The sequence below is a fragment of the Nomascus leucogenys genome, chromosome 5 (assembly GCF_006542625.1).
Source record: "Nomascus leucogenys isolate Asia chromosome 5, Asia_NLE_v1, whole genome shotgun sequence".
Lineage (NCBI taxonomy): Eukaryota > Metazoa > Chordata > Mammalia > Primates > Hylobatidae > Nomascus > Nomascus leucogenys.
The window spans coordinates 67,421,685-67,430,019 of NC_044385.1; the positions used below are offsets into that span (position 1 = coordinate 67,421,685).

General features: G+C 39.7%; 1 pseudogene; it reads right to left on the minus strand.

The window, feature by feature from the left end:
* Positions 1-517: 517 nt before the first annotated feature.
* On the minus strand, positions 518-1,062 carry LOC100596543 (annotated as a pseudogene).
* Between the last annotated feature and the right edge of the window lie 7,273 nt (positions 1,063-8,335).

Consider the following 8,335-nt stretch of genomic DNA (forward strand, 5'->3'; position numbering starts at 1 on the left):
GTCTGTTTTTCCATTTAAGTCTATCAGTTTTGCTTCATGTATTTTAAGGCTCTGTTTTTTGGTTTATACACATTTGAGATCATTATGTTTTCCTTGTCAATTGAACTTTTCATTAACATGTGTTATCTCTCTCTTTCATCTCTACTCTAGTAGGTTTTTTTTTTTGCTTTTATTTATTTATTTATTTATTTATCTATCTATTTAAAAAAAATTTTTTTTTTGAGATGGAGTCTTGCTCTGCTTCCTAGGCTGGAGTGCAGTGGCACAATCTCGGCTCACTGCAACCTCCGCCTCCTGGGTTCAAGCGATTCTCCTGTCTCAGCCTCCTGAGTACCTGGGACTACAGGTGCCCACTACCATGCCTGGCTAGTTTTTGTATTTTTAGTAGAGATGGGCTTTCACCATATTGGCCAGGCTGGTCTCGAATTCCTGACCTCGTGATCCGCCCACCTCGGCCTCCCAAAGTGCTGGGATTACAGGCATGAGCCACCGAGCCCCACCACATGCATATTTTTTAACAGTAGGGAGAAACCTTTTACAGATAAGTTACAAACAAAGAAAAGGAAAATAAACAATTTTGTACAAGAAATTTAACACATTCTGTATAAGTTGTTCACTTTGCTGTTATCATTTGTACAAACTCTTCATAGATCACTTGACCATCACCATCAATATCTGGTTACCTGATCATTTCATCAACCTCATCATCTGTTAAATTGTCTCCAAGGTTTTTCATCACATGGTGAAGTTCTATTGCACTAATATAGCCATTGCCATCCTTACCAAACACACAGAATGCATCTCTAATTTCTTCTTCACTGTCTGTGTCTTTCATTTTTCTTGCCATCATTGTCAGAAATTCAGGGAAGTCAACTGTGCCATTACCATCAGCATCTACTTCATTAATCATGTCCTGTAACTCTGCTTCTGTGGGATTCTGCCTAAGAGACCTCATTACAGTTCCTGATTCCTTGTTGTTATAGTTCCATCACCATCTTTGTCAAATAGTGAACAAGCTTCTTTGAATTCTGCAATCTGCCTTTCAGTCAGTTGGTCAGCCATGCTGCAAGTGCTACCGGTTTCTGAGATGTGACCATGCAGCCACTCAGCTCTCTCGCTTGCTCCACTCGGACTAATTCCTATAAATTTTTTTTTTTTTTTTGAGTCGGAGTTTTGCTCTTGTTGCACAGGCTGGAGTGCAGTGGTGCAATCACAGCTCACTGCAATCTGTGCTTCTCAGGTTCAAGCAATTCTCCTGCTTCAGCCTCCTCAAGTAGCTGGGATTACAGGCATGTGCCATCATGCCAGGCTAATTTTGTATTTTTTTAGTAGAGATGGGGTTTCACCAGGTTGGTCAGGTTGGTCTCGAACCCTGATCTCAGGTAATCCACCTGCCTCAGCCTCCCGAAGTGCTGGGATTATAGGCGTGAGCCACCGTGCCTGGCCTATAATTTTTGTTTCAATAATCAAATATGATTTATAAAATTCATGGTTTATGAAACATACCATTGTATGATTTATAAAACATGCTTTTGTATATGTTTGTATTTCTGCTCTTTCTGTTGTTCCTTTTTCCTTCCTAATCCTCTGAGATATTTGATCATTTATTTTCTATTTAAAGAACTTTCTGTAGCCAATCTTTAAGGATAAGTCTGCAAGCAACAAATTATTTTATTTTTCATTCATCTGAGAATTCATTCCAGAGAATAATTTTGGTAAATGTGAACTTTTCAGTAGAAAGTTATTTTCTTTTAGCAATTAAAAAATGCTGTACCAGCTGGGTGAGGTGGCTCAGGCCTGTAATCCCAGTGACTCCACAGTCCAAGGTGGGAAAATCATTTAAGGCCAGGAGTTTGAGGCCAGCCTGTGCAACATAGCAAGATCCCATCTCAGGGAGGGGGAGAAGGAAACTTAGTTGGGCATGGGTGCTCACCTGTAGTCCCAGCTACTCAGGAAGCTGAGGTGGGAGGATCACTTGAGCCCAGAAGTTGAAGGCTGCAGTGAGGCATGATTGAGCCACTTCACTCCAGCCTGAGTGACAGAGTGAGACCCACTTTGTTTAAAAAAAAAAAATAGCTGTGCTACTTCCTTCTGGTCTCCATGGTTTCAGATGAGAAATTGTCATTCAAATAGATATTACCCTACAGATAATGTGTCATTTTTCTTTGGTTTTTAAGATCTTTTCTTTAAAAAGTAATTTTTTTTTTTTTTTTTGAGGCGGAGTCTCGCTCTGTCGCCAAGGCTGGAGTGCGGTGGCGGGATCTCGGCTCACTGCAAGCTCCGCCTCCTGGGTTCACGCCATTCTCCTGCCTCAGCCTCCCGAGGAGCTGGGACTACAGGCACCCGCCACCATGCCTGACTAATTTTTTGTATTTTTAGTAGAGACGGGGTTTCACCGTGTTAGCCAGGATGGTCTTGATCTCCTGAACTCGTGATCTGCCCGCCTTGGCCTCCCAAAGTGCTGGGATTACAGGTGTGAGCCACTGCGCCCGGCCAAGAAGTTAATTTTGATGTGTCTTGGAGTGGATTTCTTTGGGTTTAACCTGTTGGGATTTGCTCAGATTCTTGAATCTGTAGTTTTCTGTTTTTCAACAAATTTGGGAAGTTTCAGCAAATATTTTTTCAAGTACTCCTTCAGTTTCACTCTCTTCCACCACCACTCTCATGGAACTTTGGTGATGCAAATGTTGGCCATTTTGTTATTATCCTACAAGTCTCTGAGCCTCTGTTCATTTTTTCCTCTATTTTTCCCTCTGTTGTTCAATTTAAGTGAATTCCACTGATTGTCCTGAAAGACTGATGCTATCCTCTGTTTTGTCCATTCTACTATTGCTGTTTTATTTCTGTTAGTTTATCTTTTGGTTTTGGTTTTGTTTTAGAGATGAGGTCTCACTATGTTGCCCAGGCTGGAGTGCGGTGGCTATTCACAGGCATGATTATAGTACACTACAGTTTCAAACTCCTGGGTTAAAATGATCCTCCTGCATCAGCCCCCTGAATAGCTAGGACACAGGGGCATGCCACCACACCTAGTTCTGTTTTTCAGCGTTATAGGTTGCACTTAGTTCTTTTTTATTACTTCAATTTATTTGCTGAGATTTTTCACTTTTTTTTCCCATCGTTTTTAGAGAATTTTTAATAGGCTATTAAAGCATTTTTATGAAGGCTGTTTTGAAGTGCTTGTCAAATAATTCCAATACCTGATTCATCTGTATTGGTATCAGTTGATTGTCTTTTTCTCATTCAAGTTGTGACTTTCTTGGTTCTTGGTATGACTGATGCTTTTTATTATATGTTGGACATTTTCTTTGTAATATTAGGAGACAGTAATATTTTTTGATCATCTAGTTTATGCTAAACATTGTATTATGTGCTATCTTACATTATTTTAATGAAACTAAGATCTCTGAAAATATATTTTGCTGAGATTTGCACAATTACTGCATTTCTACAAAAATAATAATTTTTGGTTTACACTTTTCTACCAACAGTGTGTTTTAGGATTTCCATTTAATATAGAGCTGAGCATATTAGTTAATCATTCAATAATTACATGTTCCAAGCATGAGAAGTATAGGACAGAATCCATTACTGAATTGTTCGACTTGGTGCAATGCCTCACATATCTGTTTTCCTTGAGTTCTTTTTTTAAATAAAATATCCTCATCTGAAACTTAAGAGTCTTTGAGAAATACTGAGCAAAATGAAATCTGGAAAGTAATATATGATATTATAGTAGAAATTATGTTCAATATTTCATTACATTTATAATAAAAATAACATAGTTGATCATCCGCAAATCTATGAAATTCATCATAAACACATCATAAATGTCTTTTCCTGTGCTCTCTGCACATTGTCATTTCATAAAAATGAACAATACTTAGACGTCCACACCAGTGATACATAGTTAATGATACGCTGACAGTTTAAAGACACAGTAAGGCTGGGCGTGGTGGCTCACGCCTATAATCCCAGCACTTTGGAAGGCTGAGGTGAGAGGATCACCTGAGGTCGGGAGTTCGAGATCAGCCTGACCAACATGGAGAAAACCTGTTTCTACTAAAAATACAAAATTAGCCGGGCATGGTGGTGCATGCCTATAATCCCAGCTACTCGGGAGGCTCAGGCAGGAGAATTGCTTGAACCCAGGAGGCAGACGTTGCGGTGAGCTGAGATCACCCCATTGCACACCAGCCTGGGCAACAAGAGTGAAACTCTGTCTCAAAATAAATAAATAAATAAATAAATAAAGACACAGTAGTACATGGAGGCCAGAGGCACATGCAGATCCCCACCAAATACACACAAAATTAAACATTGGAATATGTATGACAGCCTTTAAAAAATTCATTTCCAAAGAAAATAAATACAAATCAGAGCAGATATGTAATCTTTTTTTTCTTCTAGAGACAGGGTCTTGCTCTGTTGCCCAAACTGGAGAGCAGTGATGGAATCATAGCTCAGTGTAATCTGTACTTCCTGGGATCAAGAGATTCTTCCACCTCAGCCTCCAGACTAGTTGGGACTACAGGCATGCATCACCATGCCCGGCTAATTTTAAGTTTTGTTATAGACATGTAGTCTTGCTGTATTGCCCAGGCTGGTCTTGCACTCCTACCCTCATGTGATCCTCCTGCCTTAGACTCCTAAAATGCTGGGATTGCAAGCATGAGCCACTGTGCCTAGCTGAGATATGTAATCTTGAAAAGGAAAAATGGGTTCCACTTTATATTAATCTGATTGAAGAAATGATATAACCACAGAAATAATGCAAAGAAAAAAAAAGGGTACAAGAAAGTATGTAGCAACGAGAGGAGGATAGGAGGAGCTCCAGCACAGAAGCCTAGGAAAGACTTGGCCATGCAATTATGGACCTTTAGATCTGGCTCTGTCCAGAAAAACTGTCCATTTGGGTCTCCCCCTACAGTGAAGACAAATGAACCTGCTTCTCACACCACCTTGACAATGGTCATTAAGATCATCCAAATTGCTCTGTGAATTCTATGTCCATGTCCACCAAGCAAGCTTCTGACAGTAATTCATCTCTCATGAAAATTAGGCCACAGGAATATGTGCTAATCAAGGATCACCAGTATCTAGCTAATTGATGTGAAAGTTATATTTTATAATTATAAATTAATATATCAGTATCATATTTTTTGTATATTTGATTCTTATTGATTCAGTTAATATTGGGGGAACCAACCCCTGGTAATTCAACGTAGGCTCTTTTCTATTTTCCCTAAGTGTCAGCCAGTCTGAGAAATAAAGGGAAAGAGTACAACAGAGAGAAATTTTAAAGCAGGGTGTCCGGGGGAGACATCACATGTTGGCAGGTTCCGTGATGCCCCTCAAGCCACAAAACCAGCAAGTTTTTATTAGTGATTTTCAAAGAGGAGGGAGTGTATGAATAGGGTATGGGTCACAGAGATCACATGCTTCACAAGGCAATAAAATATCACAAGGCAAATGGGGGCAGAGCGAGATCACAGGACCGGGGCAAAATTAAAATGGCTAATGAAGTTTCGAGCATGCATTGTCATTGATAACATCTTACCAGGAAACAGGGTTTGAGAGCAGACAACCAGTCTGACTAAAATTTACTAGGCACGAATTTCCTTGTCCTAATAGGCCTGGGAGGGCTACGGGAGACCGGGGCTTATTTCATCCCTTATCTTCAACTGTATAAGACAGACACTCCCAGAGTGGCCATTTTAGAGACCTATCCCTGGGAATGCATTCTCTTTCTCAGGGCTGTTCCTTGCTGAGACAAATAATTCAGCGATATTTCTCCTATTCGCTTTTGTAAGAAGAGAAATATGGCTCTGTTCCATCCAGCTCTCAGGTAGTCAGACCTAATGGATTCTGAACATCGCTGTTATCCTGTTCTTTTTTCAAGGTGCCCACATTTCATATTGTTTAAACACACATGCCTTACGAACAATTTGTGCAGTTAACGCAGTCATCACAGGGTCCTAAGGAGACATACATCCTCAGCTTATGAAGATGATGGGATTAAGAGATTAAAGTAAAGACAGGCGTAGGAAATCATAAGAGTATTGATTAGGGAAGTGATAAATGTCCATGAAATTTTCACAATTTATGTTCAGATATTGCAGTAAAGACAGGCGTTAAGAAATTATAAAAGTATTAATTTGGGGAACTAAAAAATGTCCATGAAATCTTCACAATTTATATTCTTCTGCCATGGCTTCAGCCTGTCCCTCCATTCGGAGTCCCTGACTTCCTACAACAGGTTAACCTGATTCAGTACCCAAACCCCATCACATCAAGGGTAGCAATACCTGAATATCTAAACTTCTAAAGCAGAGAAATAAACCTGGAACATGGTCACTCTACCAAGAAATTGTTACCAGACCTGTGTGGCTGGACATCTGATTCTCCCCTGGCAAATCTTCTATTTCATTGAGTCATCATCAATATTTTTTTTCATTTTCAATTTTTAACAGTAGGCAGATATCTAGGTTTAACTGTCTGAAAGGTTTGATATATGACTTAGGGTTGTATATTATTCAGTGTTTATTTGAAAGAATAGAAAAGTCCAAAGACAGGTTCACAATAAGCAAAAGTACATACATACATAAATAAGCTTGGAGACTTTTATATGATTAAAATGAAGTTCTTACAAATACATAAATCAAAATACAGCAGGAGTTATGACACCAAAATCTTCAATCTTATTTTTAGAAACAGGATCTCGCTATGTTGCCCAGACTGGACTTGAACTTCTGGGCTCATGTGATCCTCCCACCTCAGCCTCTTGAGTAGCTGGAATTATGGATGCACACCACCATGCCCATCTGAAAATCTGCAGTATTGACACTGCACTCTATAATGCCCTTCCTTATTGTTCTCTTGACAGTGTCCCCACTGTATATTTGTGAAGATGGCTGAATGTATTGAAGTAGATACTGCTTTTATAATGTCAAAGCCATTATAATGTCAAAGCCATAACCATAAGGTCATGGGACTGTTAACTGGTGGGTATCACAACCCTGTTTATGAGAAAAGCATTCAGAACTGCATAGGGGAAGGTGTAGTGAAATATTTATTATAGGATATATCTTGGAGCTGGCATATTCCAGGATAGGCCGTGGAACATGACTTTTTTTTTTTTTGAGACGGAGTCTCACTCTGTCACCCAGGCTGGAATGGAGTGGCGTGATGTCGGCTCACTGCAACTTCCACCTCCCACGTTCAAGCACTTTTCTGCCTCAGCCTACCGAGTAGCTGGGATTACAGGCACCTGCCACCACGCCTGGCTAATTTTTGTATTTTTAGTAGAGACGGGGTTTCACCATCTTGGCCAGGCTGGTCTTGAACTCCTGACCTCGTGATCCACCCTCCTCAGCCTCCCAAAGTGTTGGAATTACAGGTGTGAGCCACCACGCCTGGCCAGGAACGTGACTCTTAGTAGTGCTTGTGACCAAAACCTACAGAAGAGAAAATGCAGTGTAATATACAAGTAACCCTTAGAATGACTAATCCAGTTGGATAAAACTCTTCTCAGTTTCTGTACCTACAATGTGAGGGGATAGGAGGTGGGAAAAGTTGGGAAAGTACCTTATACTGGACCTTTTCTGTAGAAATCTTAATTTTTATACTATTATCATTTGCTAATTTGACATGAAATTTAAGCAACCAGCAATGAGGAAAAATAGAGGAAATACTTAGACTGTAACAGAGCTCTTCAGAGTTCTTTGTTTTGTAACAATCACCTTTCAAAACTTCCCTAACAACTTGGACAGACAAACCCAGTCGAATTTACAGATGCTTGTGGAAAGGTTAGAGAATTTGAAAGAAATAAAACAGAGTTGGGAGTGAATATGTGTGTCCTACTGTTTTGGTTTTGTTTCCTAGCATTTATGGGTTCAAATAGATTTGTTGCTTTGCTGATTCTCTGCCATCTTCATAAAAGATAAGAAAACCTCTCAGCGTCCCTCAATAGTGTGAGAAACATGATTTATAATAACATTATTTCATAATTGAAAATACTGTTTTGTTGTCTGGGAAAATGAGCGCATCAGAATTAACTTGTAGTTTTAGAGGCCAGTGGGTTGCTATAACAACCAGAAAAACAATGGTGTAATAACAGCTCTCCCTGAAAGCTGGAGAACTCACTAAATGACGAGAGCTACAGATGCAAGTGTTTGTCATATGAATTCAAACAAGAACCAAATACATTCATTTATTTCTTTCATGAGCACTGACTCCATGCCTGGCACCATGCTAGGAACTGGTGAAATAGACGTGGTCCCTCCTGTGATGGAGTGAACAATCTAATGGAGAAGACCGATAATAAACAGTTTTA